We start from the raw sequence: 15,138 nt of genomic DNA on the forward strand, positions 1-15,138 counted from the left end.
GTAGGGGAAGACATGAATTGACTTACAACACTTACAGAATATGCAATGTCTGGTCGAGTCACTGTTAAGTAGTTCAACTTCCCAACTAATCTCCTATATCTCTCAGGATCTTTACATAATTCTCCTTCTTTAACAAGTTGCTGATTTGGCATCATTGGAGTGCCACTTGGTTTGGCGCCTAATTTTCCTGTTTCAGACAACAAATCAAGTACATATTTTCGTTGAGACAAATAAATACCTTTCTTGCTTCTCATCACTTCAATGCCCAAAAAATATTTCAATTGGCCCAAATCTTTTGTATAAAACTGACCCTGAAGGAAAGTTTTGAGAGACGAAATACCCAATGCATCATTTCCAGTAATAACAATATCATCAACATATACAACTAGTAGAACTATACCCTTCTCAGATCGGCGATAGAAAACTGAATGATCAGATGTACTCTTCTTCATACCAAAGCATACAAGGGCTGACTAAACTTACCAAACCACGCACGAGGACTCTGTTTCAAACCATACAGAGATTTTCGAAGGCGACATACTTTATCACTCTCCCCCTGAGCAACAAACCCTGGTGGTTGTTCCATATAAACTTCCTCTTGAAGATCACCGTGAAGAAAAGCATTCTTAATGTCAAGTTGATGCAACGACCATTTATTGGTAGCAGCCATGGAAAGAAATAGGCGAATGGAAGTTAACTTGGCAACCGGAGAGAATGTATCTGAATAATCAGTGCCATAGATTTGAGCATAACCTTTGGCAACAAGGCGAGCCTTTAAACGAGCCACTGTTCCATCAGGATTCATCTTGACAGCAAACACCCATTTACAACCAATGGCCTTCTTTCCTGCAGGACGAGATACCAAATCCCAAGTATCATTATCATCTAAAGCAGTCATCTCCTCAATCATTGCATTTTGCCAGCGAGGATGAGACAAAGCTTCATGAACAGAGTTAGGAATAGATGTGGACTCAAGAGACGTAATAAACGCATATGTGGAGGGAGATAACTGGTGATAGGAAATAAAGGAAGAAACGGGGTAAGTACACTTGCGTTTACCTTTGCGAAGAGCAATGGGAAGATCATCACTTGGCGCTGGATCACATGATGAAGGAAGCATTGATGGAGGACATGAGTCTGAAGGTTGTGGTGGAGGTCGTCGGGAGTAGACTTGAGAAATCAACGGGCGGGAAGGAGGCACATCAGTAGACAAGGATGGTGTGGGAGAGGTAACCTCATATATAAAAAGATTGTCATCCTCCCCCTGACACAAACTCGATGGTGATGAAGTAAAGGGTGTATCTTCAAAAAAGACAACATCAGGCGAAACCAGATACCTTTTAAGGGTAGGACAATAACAACGATAACCCTTTTGAACACGTGAATAACCCAAGAAGATACACTTCAAGGATTTGGGATCTAACTTAGTATGATGAGGACGAACGTCACGAACAAAACAGACACAACCAAATATCTTAGGAGCAATAGGAAACAAATGCTTGGTAGGAAAAAGAACACGATAGGGAATCTCACCATTAAGAACAGAGGAAGACATTCTATTAATCAAAAAACAAGCTGTAGAGACAGCATCAACCCAAAAGATTTTTTAAACATGCATTTGAAACGATAAAGCACGGGTAGTTTCAAGTAAATGCCTATTTTTCCGCTCTGCAACACCATTTTGAGATGGAGTGTCAGCACAGGAAGATTGATGAATAATGCCATTTTCACACAAGTAAGAGCCAAGAGAATGAGAAAAATATTCACCCGCATTATCAGTACGCAAAGTTTTGATAGAGACATTAAATTGGTTTTTTATTTCAGTATGAAAGGCACAAAAATGAGATAATAACTCAGAACGATTTTTCATTAAATATAACCAAGTTAGACGAGAATGATCGTCAACAAAAGTAACAAAATAACGAAAGCCTGTTTGAGATACAACTGGACACGGACCCCAAATATCAGAATGAACTAACTCAAATGGAGCAATTGCTCGTTTATCGACTCGAGGACTCGAACTAAGACGATGAAATTTCGCAAATTGACACGAATCACAATTTAAAGAGGACAAAGACCTAAATTCTGGATAAAGTTTCTTCAACACGAACAAAGATGGATGACCTAAACGACAATGGACTTCAAAAGGAGAGGGAACGACAGGACACGCCACAGCTTGCGATACTTGATGATCAAAGAGATAAAGGCCTCCTGACTCATATCCTCTACCAATAATCTTCTTCGTCACACGATCCTGAAACAAGCAATAACCAGAAAAGAACATGACAACACAATTTAGGTAGGTCATGAGTAAGTTGACTAGTAGAAATTAAATTAAAGGATAAGTTAGGCAAATGTAACACAGAAGAGAGTGAAAATGATGGGGTAAGGTGAATAGTGCCAGAGCCAAGAACAGAAGATGTGGAGCCATCGGCCAATGTAACCGATGGAAAAGGGGCAGGGGACAACGGTCTAGAAAATAGGTGAGAATTACCTGTCATATGAGCTGTGGCACCAGAGTCTATGACCCATTTGGTAGATGATGTAAGAAGACACTTTATATTACCTGGGGCAACAGTGGATGCAATCAGAGTAGAGGAAGATGACGCTTGTAATGACTCTTGGTAATTCTGAAACTTAGCAAACTCATCTGCCGAAATAGTAACTGACGCCTCTGGTATATCACATGTGGAGGCTATCTGAGCATGTTGAGATCGTTGACTATTCTTATATAGCAATTTCTGACAATCACGTTTCATATGGCCTGGCTTACGACAGTAGTTACAAACAATCTCTACAGACTCTGGTTTTCGATGATCAGTACTATTCCTCTGAGGTGCCCGAGGGTTATTGTTATTGTTCTTGCTAAAGAGAGCACTACTGGGTTGAGGAATAGACACACTAGTCGGAGAGCTTTCAATGCGAAGGACTCGAGTGAAGGCATCATCTAATGATGGAATCTTGGAGTCAGAGAGAATCTGTGTCTTTGCCATTCCAAATTCAGGTAAGAGTCCATTCAGGAAAATCATAACAGCCATCTTCTCTCGTTGAACTTGTTGAACTTTAACATCAGGACTAAAAGGTAACAACAAGCCAAGCTCGACAATGATCTTCTTAAGCCGCATAAAGTAGCTGGTGACAGACTCAGCTTTCTGTTCCGCACGAGAAAATTGCATACAAACTTCAAACATTCTATGCACTTGCTCTTTACCTGAGTATAGAAAATCCAAAAATTCCAAAAGTTCTTTAACAGACTCACAGTGATCAACCAATCCAATTATCTCACTCTCAATTGAATTCTTGATCTGAAGATATAAACGGGCATCATCACGAAGCCAATCCTTCTTCTGCTTTGCATCTTTTGGGAGATCGAGTTTCAAACCTTTATACACAAAATTGAAACTCAAAATTCACTTCCTTCCTTCCGCAAGGCCGATATCTTTCATAGCAAGCAAGGATGAGTCCATTAGGTTCTTCGATTGATTCGGAAAAGAAATGAGAGACAAGAAAAGATCTTTGATGGAGATGAAAAGGAAGAATCTCAAATAGACCAAGATCCAATTTCGGGTCATTTCTTGGTGAACATGATCTGCCATAATCTCTTCGATCCCTGAATTTATGTGCCAGAATAAAGAGAGATTTGGTAGGAAAGTGGAAGAGACCTTGTGGTATATAATAATGAGAGGGAGTGGGAAAGCTGCTGTAATTCTTTGGAAAAGCCCGGTTCTTTTTGTCTTCGAGCTTGAATTCCTCAATCCACTCTTTCGTTCTTTCATATACCTCCCCACCAATAGATAGAGACAAATAGGAATAACCGAACCACGTCTACAAAATGCCAGTACCATGCAGCTGCTTCAAAGCCAATGTGATGCTCCTTGGTCGGATGACCTAGATATTGGCGAATACCACATACGATCAAGAAAAGAGTACCTATAATCACATGAAAACCATGAAAGCCAGTTGCTAAGAAAAAGGTAGAACCATAAATACTATCCGAAATAGTGAAGGGTGCTTGATAATATTCCATTCCTTGAAAGCCTGTGAATACTAGAGCCAGTGAAACGGTAGCTACTAAAGCGTAAACAGCTCGTTTTTCCTTCCCCGCGAGTATAGCATGATGAGCCCAAGTTACGGCTGCTCCGGATGAAAGGTGAATAGGGGTGTTAAGAAAAGGGATTTCCCGAGGATCTAAAACCCCAATCCCTTTTGGGGGCCAAATATCTCTGATCTCTACCGTAGGTGCCAAAGAAGAATGAGAAGAAGCCCGAAAGAAGCAAAAAGGAACATAACCTTCGATACGATAAAGAGAATAAAACCATATCGAAGTCCTATTTTTACGACTTTGGTATGATGTCCTTCCAACGTGGATTCACGTAGAACATCGCGCCACCATACGAACATGGTATATAGGAGAAATATGAGGCCCAAACTGAGAAGTCTTGCACCCCCTTGAAATGAGTGCATGTACATCACACCTCCTACGGTGGTTGCCAAATGATAAGAATGCCTCTGAGATTCAATCATAAACCACTTTGCCTCGGTTGTATGTAAACCCCCCCTTCACCCCCACCCGCTAAAGTGGTAAAGAAGGGCTCTTTGGGGTCTCATTTTCTTTCTATCTGACAGGACTCAAAAATAGGAAGGGATGGTTCTTTCATTGCATTGATAGAAGTCTAACTAGAAAAAGATCTCGTTGCTTTGACCGAGCCCTAGGCTTTCCTTGGATAGAGCCCTCTATATTCCGACTGATTTATGGCGTAGAAGGCGGGAATAGGAATCACTCATATTGCATTGAGCCTTAACAGTCCGGAGGACTATCCCGCTCCGTGGGATTCTTTGAGCCTCACAATATTCTTTGCACCTATCCATCCACGGCAATATTCTTTGCACCTTCGCTCCAAATAAAGTAATAGCCGCAACTCAATTCATTTCAGCCTTCGCCTAGAAATTCACTTTGCGACCCACTCTGTAAGCCCACTACACGAGAAGAAAGAATATCCTTAGCTATTTATCTTTATTATCTCTTCTCTGAGAATATCCTCTTATTCTACTATTAGAAGAATATCCTACTTTCAGTTTCTAGTCAAAGAAAGGTCCAGGCGCAGGCGCAAAGAATATTGCGAGGTGCAGTCTAATGGATAGGACTGAGGGCTCGACTGAAAGGAGAGAAGGCGCAATTCAATATGCGAGGTCCATATTCCGACTGAGGAACTGAAACTTCCGCGTAGTGCTTCCCTTGTTCATTGATAGTAATCCTGAAGTTTCTTCTTGGCATCAAAATAGATCAATGAAAGAGGACTAAAAATAAGACGAAAGTACTTATGACGGCTTTCCTTCCCAACAAATCTTCGTTCTTAGTTATTTGATTCCACTTTCAAACTTTCTGGGAGTTGTCTTCTCCTAGGCTTTCTTCTTTCTGGCAGTCTTCTGCCTTGCCGTAGGGAGTAGGTTCAGGAGAACCATAACCATAAATCAGAGAGACGGAGGCATCAATCACGCAATATTCTTTTGCACCTCTTCCTTTAAGCTATATTTTTTTAGGCTCCGGAGGCTCAAAGACAGGGATATTGTTGAATACTATTAGTTCGAGTCGCAGAGAGCAAAGAATTTTCTCTTAATGGAACTTAGCGCGGGTTAATATGGATAGGACTGAGGTCTTAAGACTCCTAACTATTAATGGAAAGGACCCACGGAGCGGTGCAAAGAGATATATATAGAAGGGCAGACAGGTCCTGAGGACCTGTCTGTCCTTCGGTCTTAATACTCCTAACGTCGAATAAGAAGCTGGAGGCTGGGTCCAGGTGCAAAGAATATTGTGTCCATTAGATCCATTGAATTAGGCGAAGGATTTTATCAAGCTTAGCTTTCTGGATTCTTCGGCGGAGTGAGGCTTTCTCTAGTAGGTCTGGAGGCACAAAGAATGATCGAAGGCTCCAGACCATAAAGAAGAGAGTCGGAGGACTTCCATTGACTTTTTCTTCCTTTCACTTCTAACTTCAAACCTTTCATATTCAACCTTGAAAATAAAGGAGGGAGCGGACTACGGAGGCCATAAGTTTGAGTTCCTCAGATGTATAAAAACAAGTCCTCCGGACGACCTATCCACTGAAAGTAGCTACGTAGTCTTGTCTCCTTCCCCGCGTAGTGGGCATTGACTTCTTCATTGATTTTCTTCTATCTCCCACGTAGCGGGTTTGAATTATGAAAGGAAGCCCACAGAGCTGAAGATGGAGCGGGATAATAAAGAAGAAAGCTCAAAAGGAGGGAGCGGACCTCAATGAACAAGGGGAGGACTCGTTTTCATCCTTATGGAAGAAAAATCTCTTTTTTTTTTATCTAAAAGACGTAGAAGGAGGCTCAATGTCTAATCTTTCTCTCAAATCAATATCTCCCAGTGCAAATATTCCAGCAATATTCTCAATATGAAAAGAGCCTTTCTTCTTTTCTTAGATAAATGCGCTTCGTAGATTATGCTGAAGGAGGAGTGGGCCATGATCTTTGCTCCTTAATTTCCCTAATGGATAGTCATCTGGACCTTTCTTTTTAGTTCTTTGCGCTCTCGTCAACGCATATTTCATTGCGCCTTCGCCTTCAATGAAAATCCATAAATAAATAAGGGTAGATTTCAGACTCAAGAGGAGGGTTCCTTATCAATATCAATATGAGACGGATAGGCTTTCTTTTACATTCCACAGGTCCGAAGGACTATCCATATTAACATGTCTGTCCTTCGCCTAACTAGTTTCATATAGACCTTTGTTTTTCTTCCGCAGTCACTAATATGGATAGTCCGGAGGACCTCCTTCAGCATAATCTATGAATGATCGGAGCAAAGAATATTGCGGAAAAGAAGAAAGGAGTGCAAGCGAAAAATAATGGATTGAATAGTCCTTCGGACGAACTACCGCACTTGGGGGATATTGTTGAGAAAGAATATTGAAAAAGAATGATCGAAGAATATTGAAAAAGGACGGAGGATAGGCTTTCTTTGAACAATGTGGATGTATCAAAGATTCCACAGGTTAATATGGTAGATTTCAGACTAGTCCTTCACCTTGGATCTGGGGACTATTCTCTGTTCTAATAGACAGAGGAGAGGTTCAAAGAATATTGAGAATACTCGTGCAAGCGCAATCAATGAACAAGGTGAAAAGAATAAAAAAAAAGGCGGTCGATGATCAGGAAGAAAAAGTCAAAAGTCTATCCCATCTTCTTCGTTAGGCGCAAAGAAGAAAAACAAGGTGCAAAGATCTATGGCCCAATTATAAGGGGTCCAGATGCACCATAAGACTGGTCCGAAGGACTATCCATATTAACCGGAGTCTTCAACAAGATTTCCAACATTGAATATTAAGCTACTGAGGCCCAATATTGCGAAGGAAGAACTGCGCCATAAGACAGGTCCGAAGGACTATCCATTAGGGAATGAGACGGAGGTAACGTTTGGTTTTTTGGAAACTTGTTGGTCGCGGATTAGTGCGTTTTTTTTGGAAAGTAACAATTCTCTTCAGTTTGGTTTCAGAAAACTTGTTGGTCACGGATTAGTGCGTTCTGCGCCGCCTGGTGTCACGAACATATTTTTCCAAAGTGTGTTTACCTTTGGTTATATGCTCCGATTACCCCCAGTTTATCTCATCTTTAGTTTGCATAACTAGTTTAGCTGATTGCTTTTCATTCTAGGTCATAAAGCTTGGGTGTGACGTTTCGGCATTTTCATATGCAAGCCTGCCAGAGAGGAAAATGTTCAAAATGTACTATAGGGGAGGCATACCAGTTGAATCCCCGCCCAAGCATTAGTTGTACTCTTTGCAAGCAACCCTTTTTCCTTGCAATTGACAGTCTTTAATGCTTATTGTAACGTCTATTTCAATGTATTTCTTTCTTTCCCGTGTTTTATAAATAAAATGTCCCTAAAACGCAAACGAAGGTTACGACATACATCGACGTTACCCACAACTCTTGGATATTGATCGACTGACTTGTTCATCGAGTTAGAACAAGTGCCGCACAATCGTCCGTCTCGAGGTTGAAACGCTACGATTGTGACAAGTGGTATCAGAGCCAAAGTTGGCTGAGTGACAGTTTTGACAAAAATAAAATGTCGACTGCAAAACGAGCGAGCAAGACCCATGAAGAACGGTTGGTGGGGATCGAAGTGCAGATGCTCCACCTGATGGAAGTTCCTGATTCCATCCGGTTCTTGGAATAGCGGCTTGAGGATATTGCCAAGAAAGCTGATGGCATTGAAGCCGTGTCCGGTCGCCTTGACGGACTACCCATCCAAGAGTTACTGACTAGAGTCGACACTCTAGAGTCCCGAGTTATGAGAACGGGAAATGTCACCTACGAGCGTGGGGACAGTTCATCGGGCTCTGTTGCCCAGATGGAAGAACGAGTTATGGAGCTTGATAACTCGCAAAAGAACATGTTGGAGATGATCAGCGGCATGACAAAGGATTTTCGAGCAACCCTCGATGTCGTGAGGAATGAGCTCGCAGAGGTAAGCACGAGGGTGAACCTTACTATGCGAGCACTAGAAAATCAGGCTCTAGCTGGAGGAGCCATTCCTGTGGGCAGAATCAAGATTCCTGAGCCCAAGCCCTTCTGTGGGGCGAGAGATGCCAAGGCGTTGGAAAACTTCATCTTTGATGTCGAGCAGTATTTCAAAGCCACGAACACAATTACTGAAGAGGCCAAGGTGACGTTGGCAACCATGCATCTGTCAGAAGATGCGAAGTTATGGTGGAGGTCCCGATACATGGACATTCAAGAAGGGCATTGCACAATCGACACGTGGGATGCCCTAAAAGGAGAACTCCGTTCGCAATTTTCCCTGAGAATGTCGAAATTCTGGTCCGACGGAAGCTGCGTGAATTGAAGCACACGGGGAACATTCGGGACTACGTGAAACAGATTGCGGGGGTAATGTTGGATATACGCGACATGATCGAAAAAGATAAAATATTCAGCTTTGTTGAAGGGTTGAAGCCATGGGCAAGGACTAAGCTATACGAGCAGAAAGTCCAAGACCTCGTGTCAGCCTATGCAACAGCTGAACGTTTGTTTGATCTGTCTAATGACGTTCAAGAGACAAGACATCATTGAAGCTCTTCACCTGGAAGAGACAGAAACAGCCGACTGAGTTCTCCCGAAGCTGTCAGTAGAAATAAAAGTCCCGGCAGAGACCGCAAGCCCTTCCAGTCAAATACGGGGAACACCAGGCAAAGGCCCACTAGTCAAAGGACCTCCCACACTCCTATCATGTTGCTACATTTGTAACAGGCCACATCGGACAAGGGAATGTCCGGATAAAGCGGCCTTCTACGCCTTCCAGGCCTCTCTGGCTACAGACTTAGGTGACAAGTTGGGTCAACCAGAGAATGAAGGTGGGTAGGTGGAGGAAGTCCAAAACGTTAGAGTAGGGGCCATAAGACTCTTGTCGTTCCTTCAGAATAAAGCAGGGGAGACAAGTGGTCGTACAAAAGGGGGCCTAATATATGTGGACACCTGGATCAACCGAAGGCATGCAAAGAGCACTATGGTTGACTTCAGTGCAACCCATAATTTTATAACGGTGGCGGAAGCCAGACGATTGAACCTTCACTAGAAGAAGGATACAGAAAGATGAAGGCCGTAAATTCTACAGCTTTACCCGTCGTCGGAGTAGTGAAACGAGCGGTGATACAGTTGGAAAGATGGAACGGCCTTGTTGACTTTGTGGTTGTGGGCATGGATGACTTTGATGTAGTTCTCGGAATGGAATTCCTTCTCGAACATCAAGTGATCATGATGCCTGCAGCCAAATGTCGGTGATCACGGGATCTACCCCACCGTTATGCAGATACCCCCACCATTATGGCAGATAGAACTCCGGCAACCCAAAGGATTGAGAATGGTCTCGACCATGCAACTGAGGGAGGGCCATATTCAGGAAGGACACAAGGCGTGTCGTGGAGAGACGTTGTGATGGGAAACAGGATAGTTTGCCCATGTCAGAATCGCCTACGAGAAATGATCATCGTATGGCGCAATCAAAATCATCTGGACTCAGGAGACAGTCAAGAAGACTGTCAGGTGCAGGATCCACTAGACCTGCGAGAGATCCGTATCAAGCACAAGACTTCTTACGGAAGGAAGAGAATGGACAATTGTGTGTCAACAACCGTGTCCTAAAGCAAGCCCCGAGGAGAGGGCCAACTTTTGAGTCCGTGAGTGGGACTCAGCCTGTTGAAGCTTACGCTAAGGCATATGGTCCTGTGTCAGGTGGCATCCTAATGCAGAATGGACACCCTGTCACAGCTGAGAGTCAGAAACAAAGTGCCGCAGAAGGTAGTTATACGATGTTTGGAAAAGGAATGCTGACCACGATACGTAGTCTGAAGGATGGAAGACAACATTCCCAGGGGTCTACACATGGAAGAGAGACGAACAACATTGCGACCAACCGCTTTGATACTCGGCCGAAGTGGGCTTTGAGTCAAGAAAAGTGGCAGAGGGACGTGTCAAGGAATCCTTGCAGAAAAACTCTGTCATTGAAGTTGATGTAAGTCTGGCGGAGACCAGTCAGGTGGAAGAAAAGAATGGAGTTCAATTGTGGAAGCTAACCCAATCTTATGTTAATGCTGCAATGAGTTCGTCAATGGATGGAAACCAGTTTGTGGGTGTTTGTGGCGGACATTCTGTACAGTCCCGCCTTGTTGGTCCCTCCTATGTTGGTAAGAATCCTCAAGCTTGCAACAGTACCAAGAGGTGGAAGCTGGAGTCAGACATCGTTCGGACCGATCGAGAGGAAGCCTCGAAGTGGCCAGAAAAGTGGGCAGATAAGAAGCATCGCCTCCGTGATTCCCGTGGGGGAGACCAGGTCATCGTCAAACGGCGATCTGAACTGACTCAGTTTTTGAAGAAGACTTCAAGATCACTGCCTCGTGAGAGAACGCGAGGGACAAACAGAAGTTCAAGAAGTCCTTGCTAAAGAAGCAAGGAAAAGAAGAAGACCCATGGGGGGATACACAAGTTCGTGGTGAAGCAGAGGAGCCTCCTCATGGAAGAAGCCTGTGGAAGACGTACCAAGACTGTGAAGCGTGGAGGTAGAAGATCGAAGGATTCCAGCTTTGCCAGTCGACGGGGACGTCAACTGTTTAAGTGGGGGAGTGTGTCACGGACATATTTTTCCAAAGTGTGTTTACCTTTGGTTATATGCTCCGATTACCCCTAGTTTATCTCATCTTTAGTTTGCATAACTAGTTTAGCTGTTTGCTTTTCATTCTAGGTCATAAAGCCTTGGTGTGCGTTTCGACATTTTCATATGCAAGCCTGCCATAGAGGAAAATGTTCAAAATGTACTATAGGGGAGGCATACCAGTTGAATCCCCGCCCAAGCATTAGTTATACTCTTTGCAAGCAACCCTTTTTCCTTGCAATTGACAGTCTTTAATGCTTATTTTAACGTCTATTTCAATGTATTTCTTTCTTTCCCGCGTTTTATAAACAAAATTTCCCTAAAACGCAAACGAAGGTTACGACATACATCGACGTTACCCACAACTCTTGGATATTGATCGGCTTACTTGTTCATCGAGTTAGAACAAGTGTCGCACAATCGTCCGTCTCGAGGTTGAAACGCTACGATTGTGACACCCGACGGCCACATAGAATTGAGAAAAGCCTATGGTTGAGGCAGCATTAATTTATGAAACTTTACACGTGGGAAGGGATGACTCTTTCTATTCAAACCTGTAAACATAGAAGACCGCCTCAATGAACAAGGGATCATTCACATAGAATAAATATGAACAACGAGAAAGGGAATATAAGGTTTGAATTCAGAGGAAAGCCTAGCTTGAATGAACAAGGTGAAAAGAATATTGACAGCTGCACTTACGAGTCTTTCAGTTACCTTTCTGCCTCTTTAAAGAGAGTTCAAGGTTTTCTATTATCGAAAGAATCAGAATAAGAAGAAAATAGAGGAAGACAGAGAGAAGAGAGCTCAGGAGGCGCAATGAAATATGCGTGAGAAGCGCATTTCCTTAGTGGAATACTTTGATAGCGGAATAAGAAGTCGGAGGCTCGGTCAAGACGATCTTTTGATCTATTCTAATGGTTCTAATGGATAGTCCTTCGTTTTAGAGTCCTACAGATAAATCCTCCGGACTGGTCCGAAGGCTAGGTTCATACGGATAGTCAGGAGGACGGTTAGTTGGAGCCTTGTTTTTCGAAATCTTCTTTGAGCCTCAGTCGTCTCATTGATAAGGACATCTTTGCAAATGAAGAGCGGGAGGTGCAAAGTGCGGCTATTACTTTGAAAAGAATAGGAGCTCCGCGGTTTGAATTGAATAAAAAGGATAGGCTGAAATTCAAAGTGAATAAGAGGATATTTTCAGATATAATATCTAAAGTCAATGAACAGGGGCTCCTAACCTCTGATTTATGGGGAGCCTACTACGTCCATTAGTTCCGAACTTGGCTCCACTCCTAGTAGTTCGAACTTGGCTTTGCTCCTTCGCTTTTTCTCTTATTGATCTCTCTTGTAATGCTTTCTACTAAGAATCAAGAAAGCGCAACTTCTATTTTGTTCGAACGACCTTGATTAAAAAACGATGCTTCCTTGGTCGTGTAGAACATGGATTAGCATTATTTCATTCCTACAAGCGATCCCCCATCCAGGATTGGAAGAAGTGCTATATGAGGACTTTGAGATCAAATAGAATATATTTCTTTCAAGACCTCGTGAGCCACTTATTTCTCTGAAACAAGAGAGAAAAGTGATTTTCCTCCTTTTTCTCAATAAGTCGACGACCTTACACCATTGGGATACTTCTTTGAAACTAGAGTACATATAGGATACACCGGTGCTAAAACCTTTTCTCAAAAGATCTTCCAAACTGTTGGGGTCCTTGCTCCGTATGTTCTTCCCCCGGTGTGAAAGCAGTTGGTTCCATAGTTTGAGAATTCTACTGATCCCAAGTACTCCATCTCCATCATTGCATATGGGAATATAGAAAGTCAAGAAGAAAAGGCATGAGCAGAAGAATTGTGTGAAATAAGTCAATTTATCCAATTGAGGCATTCTTTCTTTTTCTTAAGAAAATTCCCTCTAGACATAAATCCTTTCTGTACGAGTAGTGAAGAACTATAGAGAGTAGTGGTTGGTTGTTGACCAACGAAAAGCATGGGAGAAAGAAAGATGTTGGCAAGGAAGCATCAAATTAGATCAATGGAAGAGGCTCAAAGAATGATCGAGGACTATTTTAGTTCGACTAGAAACTAGGGAAACTAAAGACTAACGAAATCTAGATGAGAATCCGTACAATTAGTCTCGAGAAAAAGAAGAAAGCAATAAAAAAAGTGAAGACAGAAAATGAACCGAAAATCTTCTTCTCTCATATTGAATTCATCCTTCTACGCATCTCCATGGGCTCGACTGAGAGTGGAGGAGAGGACGGGAAGAATGAGAAAAATAGTAAGGCGAGAAGACAGGTTCGAAGGACTATCCATCAGGGAGTTTGGACCCCGTAGTTAGGAGCAAAGAATATTGCGAAAGAGTCATAATAGGTACAAATCTTCTTATAGATTATGTTGAAGGAGGCGGCGCAATTCAATATGCGAAAGTCATGATCCCTTTAAAGCAGACGTTAGGCGCAAAGAAAGAAGCTCATTAACGAGAATGAAAGAATAATTCACTCATTAACGAGAATGAAAGAATAATTCACTCATTAACGATAATGAAAGAATAATTCTGATTTCATCACCTTGTTTTTACGGAGTTCAATACTAGATTGAAGACGGAGGGAAATCCCAGATTTTGCTAGGTTTTGGGCCTATAAAGTAGCAAGAAATCATGAAAAATCAGTCAAAATTAGACAATTATCGTAGCATATCAATATGAGAAAAAGTATGAAAAAGAAGCAAAAAAGTCGGGAAATAGCAATTCAAGAAGAAAGCCTAGGACAGGGAAAAGAAATGAACACTTCTAGTTTGAGTTTATGGTCCGGATACTGACAGGTCTATTCTTTATTCCGCTCCTGAATACGGATAATCCTACTTCGGTTAATTACGGATAGTCCTCCTTCGGTTAATTACGGATGGTCCTACGGATAAATCCTCCAGACTACTTCCTTCCATATGGATGGTCCTACTTCGGTTAATTACGGATGGTCCTACTTCCATATGGATGTCCTACGGATAAGAATCCTGCAGACTCCGGACTACTTTGGTTAATTACGGATGGTCCTACGGATAAATCCTTCGGACTCCGGATAAATCCTGCGGACTCCGGACGTACGACGTAGGATAAATCACCTGGACCTTTCTTTGGCACTACGGACTACTTCGGTTAATTACGGATGGTCCTACGAATAAATCCTCAAGACTCCGGGTCGTAAGACGTAGGAGAAATCCTGCGGACTCCTTCCTTCCATATGGATGGTCCTACGGATAAATCCTCCAGACTACTTCAATTAATTACGGATGGTCCTACTTCCATATGGATAGTCCTACTTCAAATGGATAGTCCTCCGGATAAATCCTGCGGACGTAGGACCCTGGACCTTTCTTTCTTTAATGGATAGTCCTCCAGATAAATCCTGCAAACTGCGGACGTAGGACCCTGGACCTTTCTTTGGCACTCCGGACGAATAAAGAAAGGATAAATAAAGGCGCAAAGAATATTGCGAAGTGAAGCGCATTTATCTAAGAAAAGAAGAAATGATAAATAAAGGCGCAAAGAATATTGCAAGAGCGGGAATTACCTTTTCTCTTCGGGTTAGCTAAGAGTTGCCGGAGGCTTGAAGTCGGATAATTACTTTTACTTAAAGGTTTCACAAACCTGGAAAATCTTCTCCAAATTAGCGTTAGCGTTCTGAGCTAGCCAAGCAGTATATTTAAAATATAGAAAGAAGAAAAATCCATGCAATCCAAGTACACTAAGAACCTACAGCATCGTCACCGCTGCGTGGGAAGGTTAATTCTTCTAACTCTAGTATTATCGTTGAACAAGCAGTTCATATTCGACTGCCCGCGTAGTGGGGGAAGCTCGCTCGCTAACTTTGCACTTCGGCCAAAATGCCGAAAAAAGGCTAAGGCCGAAGGAGGTCTGCTCCTTCGCTCAAGGAAAAATTGCCCGATTGGATATATATCTTG

General features: G+C 42.6%; 1 long non-coding RNA gene across 1 annotated transcript; it reads left to right on the forward strand.

Moving 5' to 3' along the window:
* The first annotated feature begins 10,514 nt into the window (after positions 1-10,514).
* LOC116403881 lies at positions 10,515-13,891 on the forward strand. Its single transcript, XR_004216806.1, has 2 exons — positions 10,515-11,063; positions 13,552-13,891. It is a non-coding gene; the product is annotated as an uncharacterized LOC116403881 (long non-coding RNA).
* The last annotated feature ends 1,247 nt before the right edge of the window (positions 13,892-15,138 follow it).

The sequence above is a fragment of the Cucumis sativus genome, chromosome 5 (assembly GCF_000004075.3).
Source record: "Cucumis sativus cultivar 9930 chromosome 5, Cucumber_9930_V3, whole genome shotgun sequence".
In the NCBI taxonomy this organism is placed as follows: Eukaryota; Viridiplantae; Streptophyta; class Magnoliopsida; order Cucurbitales; family Cucurbitaceae; genus Cucumis; species Cucumis sativus.